At 41.7% G+C, this 12,844-nt stretch overlaps 2 protein-coding genes across 24 annotated transcripts in view; both read right to left on the bottom strand.

Moving 5' to 3' along the window:
- Window positions 1–12,844, bottom strand: part of LOC143270189 (putative Polycomb group protein ASXL2) — a 198,582-nt gene that overhangs the window by 178,024 nt on the left and 7,714 nt on the right. The window contains exon 1 of one of the 23 annotated variants that reach the window (XM_076559159.1): window positions 10,720–11,895. The exons of the other annotated variants lie outside the window; for them this stretch is intronic. The gene's annotated coding sequence lies outside the window, so the exon portion shown is untranslated. Of the gene's footprint in view, window positions 1–10,719; window positions 11,896–12,844 lie in introns of those variants that run through there. 23 annotated transcript variants of the gene reach the window in all.
- The window catches only part of LOC143270188 (putative Polycomb group protein ASXL2), a 287,604-nt gene that overhangs the window by 73,548 nt on the left and 201,212 nt on the right, over window positions 1–12,844 (bottom strand). The gene's annotated exons all lie outside the window — the stretch shown is intronic.

Consider the following 12,844-nt stretch of genomic DNA (forward strand, 5'->3'; position numbering starts at 1 on the left):
AAATTTAATACACAGGAGATTGGTAGAAACTTGGGAGTTAAAGCCAATGTCAGGCATGGTAGGACATTCCTTTAATCCCAGAACTGGAGGTAGTGGTAGGCAGTTCTGTGAGTTCAAAGACAGCCAGGATACAACTTTTTTCTCAAAAACAAACAAAAAAATAATTTCTGGCCGGGCTGTGGTGGTACACATCTTTAATCCCAGCACTTGGGAGGCAGAGGCAGGTGGATCTCTGATCTGTGTGAGTTCAAGGCCAGCCTGGTCTACAGAGTGAGTTCTAGGATAGCCAGGACTGTTTCGCAGAGAAACCCTGTCTCGAGAACACACACACACACACACACACACACACACACACACACACACAGAAAAAAACATAAAAAAAATTCTCATAGGATTTAAACAAGCATTTGATGTTGTTTTAGTTTGATTTGAGGACAGATTCTCTAGCCCAGGCTGCCCATAACTCCCCACATAGAGCCAAGAATGCTCTTGAACTTCTTTTTGATCCCCCTATCTGCCCTTCCCCATGCTCAGACACTCCACATCCACCTGGTTTTTGCTAGAGATGGACTCCAGGGCCTCTTATATGTTATTCAGCACTGTACCCAATGAGACACATGCCAGCCGCTCAGGGCTGTGGGATCCTAACAGCATCAGAATGTCAGATACATAATCTACAATCACTCAGCGGAACTCACAAAAGACAAACTACACACAACAGACCCCAAATGGCAACTGTTAAGATCAGACACGCACAACTATGCTTCAGGAAACAGTGGTGCAGGCCGTTAGCCCTGGCACTCAGCACGCTGAAGCAGGAGTCACTGCCCTGCTCGTCAATAATCTTTGCTACATCCTATTTCTGATGTTAGCTTTATCAAAAATGTCACCCTCATTACTCAGGTGAAGTAAACAAAAGAGCATGCTTTCCTTGAGCTATTAGCCTTCTGTTTTTTTCTTTAGTTTTCACTATAAATAACTAATGGTATATTAATTTCTACTAATTAAAAAAACAAACAGAAAATAATCATAAATTCCAAAACTCACTCCTCTGTTCAGAAACTGCACTATACTGCAAGAAAAACCAAGAGTAAACTATCATGAGTGAAACACTTGTGTTTACACGCAACAGTCCTTTGGTTAAGCTGGACAGAATGGTATGTGACTCTAATTCCAGTGCTGTCAAGGGAGAGACAGCAGTACCAGTTAGAAGCCAGCCTAGACTACACATGGAGAGGGTGTCTCCCCCTCCAAACGGATCGTGCCTGTAATTACAGCACTTAGGAGAGACAGGAATACTGCAACAAACTGTTGTCAGTCTAGGCTACATAATGAGTTCCACGACAGCTGGGCAACAAAACAAAACAGAAACAGGACCTGGGACGGTGAGATGGATCAGCAAGTGAGAGCATTTACCCTGAGTTCAATCCCCCAGAGCCACATGAGAGAGGAAGAGAAAGAAGTGCCTCTTGCGTTTCAAGTTGCTTTCTGAGCTGTGTGCACATGACCTCACACATAAATACTAATAATAAAAAAGGACAGTTTCTCCTTTCGATAACCATTTTTGTTTATATTTAATTATCTTTTTTTTTTTTTTTTTTTTTTTTTTGGAAAGGAAGTTCGAGACAGAATTTCTACATGTAACAGTCCTGGAACTCGCTTTGTAGACCAGACTTGCCTTAAATTCAGCCTTCTGATGCCAGGATTAAAGAAGTGCACCACCACAGCCTGGCTTATATTTAATTATCTGAATCTCCCTAAGAAAATATAAAGAATGAGAAAAATATATACATACACTAGAAAAACCTGAGAATCAAAACACTTCTGAGCAAAAATACAAAACTGTTACAATTTTTTTAAAAGTACAGCAAGTGTAGATTTACTAAGGAAAAGTGAGGAAAACTCTTTAAGGTGGGAAGGATCCAAGGAAGGCATACCATATTATATTCTTTTACCACAAGCTCAAGATGTAGGCTAGCAGTTTTCCAAAACAGCTACCTTATTCTGACCACAGGAGGGCAGTGTCTGTCTCACAAAAAAAAAAACAAACAAAAAATTCTACTGGAACTGTTCAAACTACAAAACACAATTTAAACAAACTACTCTTATGACAATATGATCAAACATGAAAAAAAATTAGAAATCAACAGTATAGGGCTGGAGAGATGGCTCAGTGGTTAAGGGCACTGTCTGCTCTTCCAGAGGTCCTGAGTTCAACTCCCAGCACCCACATGGTGGCTCTCAACCATCTGTAACCGGAGCTGATGCCCTCTTCTGTCTGATGCCCTCTCCATCATGCAAATGGAGCACTCATATACATAAGATACATATATAAATAAATCTTTAAAAAATTAATAGTATAAAGAACTCAAGGGCACAGTTGGAGAGATGGCTCAGCTGTTAAGAGCACCGACTTACTGCTCTTCCAGAGGACTCGGGATCAATTCCCAGACGCCACACAGCCACAAACAACTGTTTGTATCCTAGTTCCAGAGGACCCAACACCCTCACACAGACATACAAGCAGGCAAAACAACAATGCACATAAAATATAAATAAATAATTTTTTAAAAAAGAGACAAAGAACTCAAGGGCAATGGACAAGGTTCCTAAAGGACTTACTAAGACTATTCCTCAGCCAGAAATAGTGGTGCAGGACTTTATTTTTTCAGCACCCAGGAGCCAGAGATGCAGAGGCAGGCACCGGATCCCTTTGAGTTCCATGCCAGCCTAGTCTACATAGCAAATTCCAAGTGGGCCAGGGCTATATAGTAAGACCCTGTCTCAAACAAAACAAAGCAAAGCAAAACAAAACAAAAAGCAGGATTTAAATTATCAGTCTCTAGTAAGTTCATTCAAGAAGTGAAAAGATGAATGAAGAGTCTGAATTTTGTGTAACGTGGATCATTTAATTTTACATTTAAAATGTTAATAACATAATAATCTCTTAATGTCTGGCATAAGAATTATTCACTATCACTTCTCGGCCTTTTGGCTAAGATCAAGTGAAGAGTTATTTACTGACCAAAAAGCCTTAAACAGGATAACTAATACTTTGTAGTCACAGAGATCAACCAGAACACAACCAGATTAAGGTTTCGGAAGTCTGTGCTACACAAGATACACAAGATGACTATCAAACCAACTAGGTGGCTAATGGGACAGGAGGAAAAAAAAAGTCAAATCTGAAATAAATTAAAAAAAAAAGAAAAGTCAAATCTGAGTCAGGCGTGGTAGCACAGGATTTTAATTCCAGCACTTGGAGGTAGTGTCGTGTGGACCTCTGTGTTCGAAGATAACCTGGTCTACAGAGTTTGCTCCAGGACAGCCAGGGCTACACAGAGAAAAATCCTTATCTTGACCAAAAAAAATTTTAAAAATTAAAAAAAAAGGGTGGGGGGGAGCCAGGCTGGAGAAATTTCAGCAGTAAAGAACAATGGATTATCTTCCAAATGATCCAGGTTCAATTCCTAGAACCAATATGAAGGTTCACAACCTCTGTAACTTCAGTTTCAAAGAATCCCACACCCTCTTCTGGCCTTAACAGCACCAAGTGTGCAGGAAAAACACTCAAACACATAAAAATAACATTTTTAGGCCGGGCGGTGGTAGAGCACGCCTTTAATCCCAGCACTCGGGAGGCAGAGGCAGGCGGATCTCTGTGAGTTCGAGGCCAGCCTGGGCTACCAAGTGAGTTCCAGGAAAGGCGCAAAGCTACACAGAGAAACCCTGCCTCGGAAAAAAAAAAAAAAACATTTTTAAAAAAGGGCCAAAATGCTTCTGCAGTTATAGTGGTCAACAATGTCTAATCTGCAAGGTTAATAGAAACATTCTGTTTTTCAACAACAAAATTGCTTTAACTAGCTGTGAGAACTCAGACTCCATTTAATCAGGAAAAGGCATCAGATTCAGCAGACTTAGCAGTGAACTGGCATCCAGGTCAACAACTAACACTGAATTCTTCCTAGAACATCAAATCAAACAGGGAATGGGAGTCAACCAACTACTTTTGCCAATGACAGAAATGAATTTCCACACCAAGACAAAAGGAGAGCCTAGCCATTCCAAATTTTGATTCCCTCATGAGAAGCGGGTACAGTTTTGACATTTGCTTCATCCTCCAAACTTCTACTACCTGATATTTGAAACCGAGGAACCAAATGAAGTCAAGATGCTACTTTCCCACCTACCAAACTCACTATATACGAACACTGTGACAGCTTAGAAACTGAACTTTACACAGGAAAGTCATCCCGCTGAAGGAGGAACAGAAGGAGAGAGAAAGGAACACAGGCACTTCAAACTGCAAACACAACTAGCTAGGAGATGGTGGTGCACGCCTTTCACCCCAGCACTCCAGAGTCAAAGGTAGGGCGATCTCTGTGAGTTCTAGGCCAGTCTGCTCTACAGAGTGAACTCCAGGACAGCCAGGGTTATACTGAGAAACCCTGTCTCAAAAAAAGAAAAGAAAGAAGAAGGAAGGGAGGGAGGGAGGGAGGGAGGGAGGGAGGGAGGGAGGGAGGGAGGAAACAGAACTAAATAGTGAGGGGACTCTTGCACAAAGAACCAAGGGGAAGGAACTCTAACAAGTTTCTAAACTCCATTATGCCGACATTCTAATATCAGTCCTCTCTACTCAAGCCATACTCTTCCTATGTCTAGTGAATTGTGCTGGATTTCACCCAAAGTTAAGAAGCACTTATTCCTTCCAAGTAGCCAGTATTATTTCTTCAAGGTCAGTGACTGTTACATAGTAATGACGCCACAAACAGACAAGGTTACTCGAGGAGGAGGAGGAGGAGGAGGAGGAGGAGGAGGAGGAGGAGACAATTAAATTCAAGAAGGTAAGTTATACTATCAACAACACTGGCACTGAGCGGGATGATTAAAGGTTTTCTCCTTGTTTGTCCCCTCCGTATTTCCTATTCTGTACAAGTTTTTATTTTAACCTAGAGCTGTCTGCTTTATGTAATATTCCCTTTCATGGATTCTACCTTTATTGAGTCATACATGACATAAAAGTGATAAGGCTGGTACTATGTGAAGTAACATGCATGCATTCATTAACATAATCTGAAGAAAAGCCGGGAGTAAACAGGAAAACATTATCACACACAAAGTTGTCTGAGAAAAATCAATGAGAAAATACTTATTCAAAGAAAGCAATAGAAGAAAGAGCTCAGAATTGCATGCTGAGGCAGAAGGGTCTTGAATTCCAGGACAACCTGTGCTATATGGCAAGACTGTGTCAAAAGCAAGCAAAACACACCCCCTTAATATTTAGAGGGAAACTAATAAAAGGAAGAAATGTTAATAAATCAAACACAATTAGAAACACAAAAACAATTAGAATTTTATAAGAAAAATTCAGATGGAAATACATTTGTTTATAGTGTAAAGTTCTCTCATTATGCATGGTAATATTTAATCATAATTGAACATCAAAGTGCTCTTATCTTTTAAGCAAAAAAAAAAAAAAAAAGTAATATTAGCCTTGGAACAGAACTCCAAAACTCAAAACCCTGGGTGTGGTAATGTACATATACAATCTCAGCACAAGAGGCTAGAGAAGATCAAGAGTCCAAATGTTATGTGTATTGATTGGTGTTTTGCCTGTGTGTATGTCTGTGAGGGTGTTGGATCCCCTGGAACTGGAGTTTCATACGATTGTGAGCTGCCATGTAGGTGCTGGGATTGAACCCAGGTCACCCTAGGTTATATAGTGAATTTAAAGACAGCCTGTTCTAATTTCAAAAAAAAAAAAAAAATAGCAACAATAAAAAGCTAAAACTATGGCCTAGCAATTTATTCCTAATAAAAAATAACTAAAAGCATATACTGAGACAAAGAACTGTGCAAACATGTTCATAAAAACCTTTTCCAGGGGCTGGAGAGATGGCTCAGCAGTTAAGAGCACTGACTGCTCTTCCAGAGGACCTGGGTTCAATTCCCAGCACCCACATGGCAGCTCACCACTGTCTGTAACTCAAGTTCTAACACACTTACACAAACATATTAAAAAATACTAAATTATGTTTTACAAAAAACCTTATTCACCATTAAAAACTATGTAACATATTTAGAAAAATGATTTGAAAACTACACAGCTGTATGTGTCTCACTGGAAACAAAGGTCGACCTTTCAGTACCCATAGAAATGGACTACCAACCTTAAAATCTATACTCAGCAAGAACACTCAACTAGGAACGGTGGCCCCTGTTGGAATAGCAGAACTCCAGAGGCTAAGGCAAGAAGAACCAGCTGGGTTAGACCCTATCCAAAACAAAACACCCTTCTGGAATGAAAGTAAAATAAAGTTATTCTCAGGAGCTGGATAAATGCCTCAGTGGTTAGAAGCACAAAATGTTCTTCTGGAGGAGGTTCCTTTTCCAGCACCCACGTCAGGCAGCCCACAAATACCTATCTATGACTCTAGCTCCAGGGGAATACAATTTAACTCGGACCTCTGCAAGCACAGGCACACACACACTTAACAATTTTACAAGACTAAGTTGTTCTTGGCCAGGCAGTGGTGGTATACACAATTAATCCCAGCACTCAGGAGGCAGAGGCAGGTGTATCTCTGGAGTTCAAAGCCAGCCTGGTCTACAGAAAGAGCTCCAGGACAGCCAGAACTACACAGCGAAACAATCTTAAAAAGCCAAAAAAAAATTTAAAAACAAAGTTTTTTTTTTTTTTTTTTTTTTTTCTGGTTTTTCGAGACAGGGTTTCTCTGTGTAGCTTTGCGCCTTTCGTGGGACTCACTTGGTAGTCCAGGCAGGCCTCGAACTCACAGAGATCCACCTGGCTCTGCCTCCCGAGTGCTGGGATTAAAGGCGTGCGCCACCACCGCCCGGCAAAAAACAAAGTTTTATTTTGTTGTTGTTTGTTTTTTTCAAGACAGAGTTTCTCTGTGTAGCTTTTGGAGCCTGTCCTGGCACTCTGTAGCCCAGGCTGGCCTTGAAATCAGAGATTCTCCTGCCTCTGCCTCCCAAGTGCTGGGATTAAAGGTGTGAGCCACCACCACGCAGCTAAAGTCACTCTTACAGAGAATATGTGCAGAAAAGGAAAAGAACAGAGCAAGCCTGTAACTACTGTCCTTATTTTGTCCTGCCTCCAACAACTGGCCATTGACTGGTATATGAGAACTTGGACTTGGAGAGAAATTTTCCTGTACAAACCATGTGATTTATGTGAACATCTGCTTTCCTTCTAGAAATTCAGAATTGTGATATATGCTGACCTGTTCTCAAAAAAAAAAAAAAAAAAAAAAAAAAAAAACTCCCTGGCACTGTTTCGTGACAGACGTTTTACTTTTATTCCTTGTCATAATTCACTCCTGGAGGCACTAAGTTGTGATCCTACTCAGAAACCACTTGAAACCTTCCTCCAAATTTCACCTCAAGCATATTTCCATCTATCTACCCACTTCAATTTGAATGTTTTGTATGTAAATACACATTCACACATGTGTACCTGTGGGTGGATGCCAAAGGTCAACCTCAAGTACATTACCCTTAGCAGGCCTCCACTGGACTTCCTTTTTGAGACATTCTCTCACTTAGGCCTGGGGCTCATTGCTGGCCAGTGGATTCCAGGGGTCTGCCTGTCTTCCTTCCCCAGTCCTAGGATTACAAGCATACATACCATACCTGGCTTTTTATGTGGGTGCTGAGGATCCAAACTCAGGTCCTCCTGCTTGTGTACACTTGACCAAGTGAATCATCTTCCCAGCCTTGTTGTTGTTTTCTCCTTGAAACAAAGTCTCAATCCAAATCCTGCCTCCATATCCCCCAAGTTTTGAGGTCACAGGCCCATGCACCATGTCCTGCTTCTACTGCACCCAGTTGTGACTGAATTCTACGCCATAATAAATGACAGTGATTAGTCTGACTAAAAGCCCAGCCCCGTGTGTTGTCTTACAGAATTACTAAACCTGGAGGTGGTATCAGGGATCTCTCCCACAAAAAAGAAACTAGGAGTCTGTTGCTAGGAGACCATGTTCTAAAAGACAGCTAAAAGTTTTCAAGGCAGAAGAGAAATACTATCAGAATCTGAACAATAAATAATGAAAGAACAAGTCGGACTCAGTGACGTACTCCAGCAGAAGTGGAAGGATCAGAAGTTCAAGGTCATTCTTGACTCCATAGGGAATTCCAGGCCAGTGTGGGCTACATGAGACTCTATCTCAAAAAAAATATAATATAAAAACAATATGAAGAGTTGGGAGCTGAAGAGATGGTTCAGAGGTTAAGAGCACTCACTGGCTGCTCTTCCAGAAGACTCTGGTTCAATTCCTAGCACCCACATAGCAGCTCACAACCATTTTTAACCTCAGTTCCAGGGAATTCAATGCCCTCTTCTGACCTCCAAGGGCACCAGACATGCACACAGTATACAAATATACATACAGGCAAAACATCCATACACATAAAATAATAAATTAAAAAAAATAATAAAGAGCAAATATATGGTAAGTATAATAGGCTTTCTCCTGAACTTTCAAAATTATTTTCCATGCCAGGTATGGTGGCTCACACCTTTAATCCCAGCACTTAGAAGGCAGATAGGGGATCTCTGTGAGTTCGAAGCCAGCCTGGACCACCAAGAGAATTCCAGGACAGCCAAGGCTATTACACAGAGAAACTCTGCATGGAAAAACTATATAGTCTTTTTTGTGTTTATATATATATGTGTGTGTGTGTGTGTGTGTGTGTGTGTGTGTGTGTGTATATATATAAAAATTCATTCCATAGTTATATGCAAAATTATAATCTTTCATGGGCTTTCTAATTTGTAGTATCATAAGACAATGGCAATATATACAGGTTAGTAAGGGAACTATATGGTGATAAGTAAAACAATGATTCTAAAAGGTAGGTATACTCTCTTCTCTAGAGCAATGTGGGGTGACGACAAACACAAAATGAGACAACTTAGAAAGAAGGTGTGGTGGCTCACACCTACGATAATAGCGGAGGCCATGAGGCAAGGCTAGGAGGTGGAGGCAGAAAGATCAACAGGAATTTGAGGTCAGCCTGGACTAGCTCTCACAGTGAGAGACCCTATCTCAAAGAGCCAAAGAAGTGGAGAGTGGCCCCATGAGCCACCCCCTTCCTGGAAATCTTGGCTGTTAATGGCTGCCAGAGGAGGAGGAAGGGGCATTTTCTTCAGTGGCTACACTGGGAAGTGCCCACAATCCCGTCAATAACCCCTCCTCCATGCACCTGTAAGCAACCCAAATGAAAACTCACTGGGCCACCAAACTGTTATCAGCAAAGAAAGTACAAGGGAAAGGAGGGAAGAGGAAGGGCATCAGCAGGAGGAGGAGACAAGGCAGGATAATGGTGGATAAAATGATAAAAATTCATGGACATGGATGAAAATGTTGTAATGGAATTCATTATTATGTATAACTTAATGTGGACTAATAAAAACCATTAAAGATAAGTAAGCCAGGCATGAGGACTAAGAACTAAGATCCCAGCACTCAGGGCCAGCCTGGCCTACATAGCAAGTTCCAGGCCAGTTAAGGCTATAGTGCAAGACTCTACCTCACCAAATGAGCAAAAACGAATAATAATAAAGAAATGGTATAACTTTTGTGTGAAAGAAGCACACTAAAGCTCCTTACACTTCAGGAGACCAACAGAATTTGAGAACAAGGTCCAGCTGGAGAACTCCATGTGTAATACATGTGGGGAGAAGAAACGTAAAATGACAACCGTGTGAAGGAAGGCCAAGGGAGGAAACACCCAGCCAGGCACACTCGACTTTCCAACCTCTCTAACAAACCCCACACACGGCCCAACCACCTCAGACAGACATGCTAGCTCCTGCATAAAAAGCTACTATTCCCAGAAGAAAAACACGTCACGTCGATTTTTTTCAACCTTCCACCCTTGCAGCCTTTCTCTTCCAGTACTTCACAATACTCAAAGTTGAATTAGCAATATATCGGACATTTTTCAGTCTTCCTTCTCCTCACCTTGTGCCTCATTTTACAATGATCTGTAAATTTTCTATCCATCATCTTTAAGATTTTCACTTTTGTATGGGGACATGTGTTGTGTCTATACACGTGAATGCAGGTGTCTGTGGACTCAGGGAGTTGGATCCCCCTGAAGCGCAAGTTACAGGTGGTTGTAAATGCTAGCCATGGGTACTGGGGATCAAATATGGGTCCTCCGCAAGAGCATTCCATGTTCTTGCCCGGAGGTGTACTCAGGAGGCAGAGGCAGGCGGATCTCTGTGAGTTCAAGGCCAGCCAGGTCTACAAAGCAAGTTCCAGAACAGGCTCCAAAGCTACGCAGAGAAACCCTGTCTGGAGGGCAGGGGGAGCATTCCATGTTCTTAGCCATTGGGCCAAATTGCTCCAGTCTTTACTCACCATTTTTAAACACTGAGGCCTTGAACACTCAAATTTTATTAACTTACCACTACACAGCTTCAACAACATATTTATTCTTTTTTTTTTTTTTTTTTTTTTTTTTTTGGTGTTTCGAGACAGGGTTTCTCTGTGTAGCTTTGTGCCTTTCCTGGAGCTCACTTGGTAGCCCAGGCTGGCCTCGAACTCACAGAGATCCGCCTGGCTCTGCCTCCCGAGTGCTGGGATTAAAGGCGTGCGCCACCAACGCCCGGCTCAACATATTTATTCTTATTCATGACTATACATTGTATTATCAAATTTTTGTTAAAGGAATATACATTTATCTCACAATTTCTATGTGTCATGGTTCCAAGCAGATGAAGTGGCCCTCTTAGAATCAGACCACGCTGTGAAAACCAAGTGTCACTGCAGAGTATGAACTCGGCTGAGCTGTGCGGTCCTCACTCCAAGGTCCTTCCCTGTCGTCTTTGCTGGACCTCAGCTGACACTCGCTCAACTCGTAAGGCTGCTTGCCACCTGTCCTCTTTCACACAGAGACCATAGCATGGCTGCTGGGCTTCTCTTGCTTGTTTTTTTGAGACAAGGTCTCACAACACAGTCCAGTACGGCCTAAAACTTACTATCTAACCCATGTGGACTCCAAGCTCCTGGCAAATCGGCCTCAGCCTCTCCGGTGTTAACCCACACCTTCTAGGATAAAAATTATTTCTCTATTTTACCCATTGCTTTTTACATAAAGACACAAAATACACAGTAGGGAAAACTTCATAGCATGCTCATGTATTTCACTGGAGTCAAGCTGGTGGCTCACACTGACTGTTGGTTTGGAGACCAAGCTGGGATGCATGGCAAATGCCAGGCCCAGCAGGATTACAAAAAAGACCCTATCTCAAAACCAAATCAAAAGCGAAGAAGGAAGAAAGGGAGCAGAAAGTACTAACAGCGCCCACAGGAACAGTGTTATTTGAAATTGAGTATCAATAAACCAGCTACTGCATAATTCAAACATCAGTGAGTTAGACTCCAGATGGAGGCCTGAGGATGTGGCTCGTCTGGCACATTGCCTGCCTGGCATACAGGAAGCCCTGGATTTCATTCCTAGCACTGCATGAGTCCAGGTACCACATAAACCTGTCGTGGTGGTGCCCACCTGAAATCCCAGCAGCACTCAGGAGGATCAGGAGTTCAAGGTCATCCTCAAACATACAGCCAGTTCGAGGCAGCCTAATCTACATGAGATCCTATCTCAAAATCTAAATGAATAAAATCACTTAATATCCCCATTTCTCACTCCTTCCCCCTCCCCAAAAACCCTCTCCCAAGGATCTCAAGCCCAGATGCCTCAAATTCATTATGAAGCAGAGAATAACTCTGACCCCTTGATTCTCCTATCTCCACCTCTTAAGCCCATACAAGATTATACCAACAACTCAGTTCATGCCATGAAACCATGCAGTGCTGGGGATAGAACCAATTCATTCTTGTTAGGCAAGCAATCTTCAGACAGAGCTACATCGCCAGCCCACAATTTATAATCTCTTAATGGTTTGAAAAATATTTCATAGGATTCCCAAAACCTAGAAAGAAGAAAAGTTAAAGACTGATCAATTTAATTCCATTAACATTAAATATATATGTGTAGATGTGCAGGGCTAGATAGAGAGATGGCTCAGCAGTTAAGAGCACTTCCTGCTCATGCAGAGGAACCACAGTTCAGTTCCCAACACCTAGGTCAGATGGCTCACAACCACCTCTAACTCCAGTTCCAAGAGGTCCTCTGTGGGCACCTGCACACACATGATACACACTCATACAGACACACACAAATAAAAGTAAATCTTGAAGTACTTATGTATGAGGGTGCACACTTGAGTACATGCCCAGGACAGGGGCCAATAAGATGGGTCAGTGTAGGTAAATGCCTTTGCCAAATAAGCCTGACCTCAGTCTGATCTTTTCCAAAACCCTCAGGAGGAGAGAACCAACTCACAAAAGCTGTCCTCTGCGCACAAACCCCAAATGAAGGTCAGATATCATCTGACTTTCTTTTTATAATACACACCAAACACACACAAAAAATCTGTACAGAAAAGAAAAATCTCCACAAATTCATTCAAAACAAAAAACAGGAAAATAGATCTGTAATATAACAAATTACCTTTATATATAAAAACACTCAGAAATTGACATGAAGGAAATCCCAACACTAGGGAGGTAGGGAGGTAGATGTCTTTAAAAAGACAGACAGACCAGGATACAGGAACTGGAGAGAGAACACAGTGGTTAAGAATATTTTGTTCTATACGGACCAATGGAATTGAATTGAAGACCTTGACATTAATCCACGCACATATGAACACCTGATTTTTGACAAAGGAGCCAAAACTATACAATGGAAAAAAGAAAGTATCTTCAACAGATGGTGCTGGCATGACTGGTTGTCAATATGTAAA

The sequence above is a fragment of the Peromyscus maniculatus genome, chromosome 22 (assembly GCF_049852395.1).
Source record: "Peromyscus maniculatus bairdii isolate BWxNUB_F1_BW_parent chromosome 22, HU_Pman_BW_mat_3.1, whole genome shotgun sequence".
In the NCBI taxonomy this organism is placed as follows: Eukaryota; Metazoa; Chordata; class Mammalia; order Rodentia; family Cricetidae; genus Peromyscus; species Peromyscus maniculatus.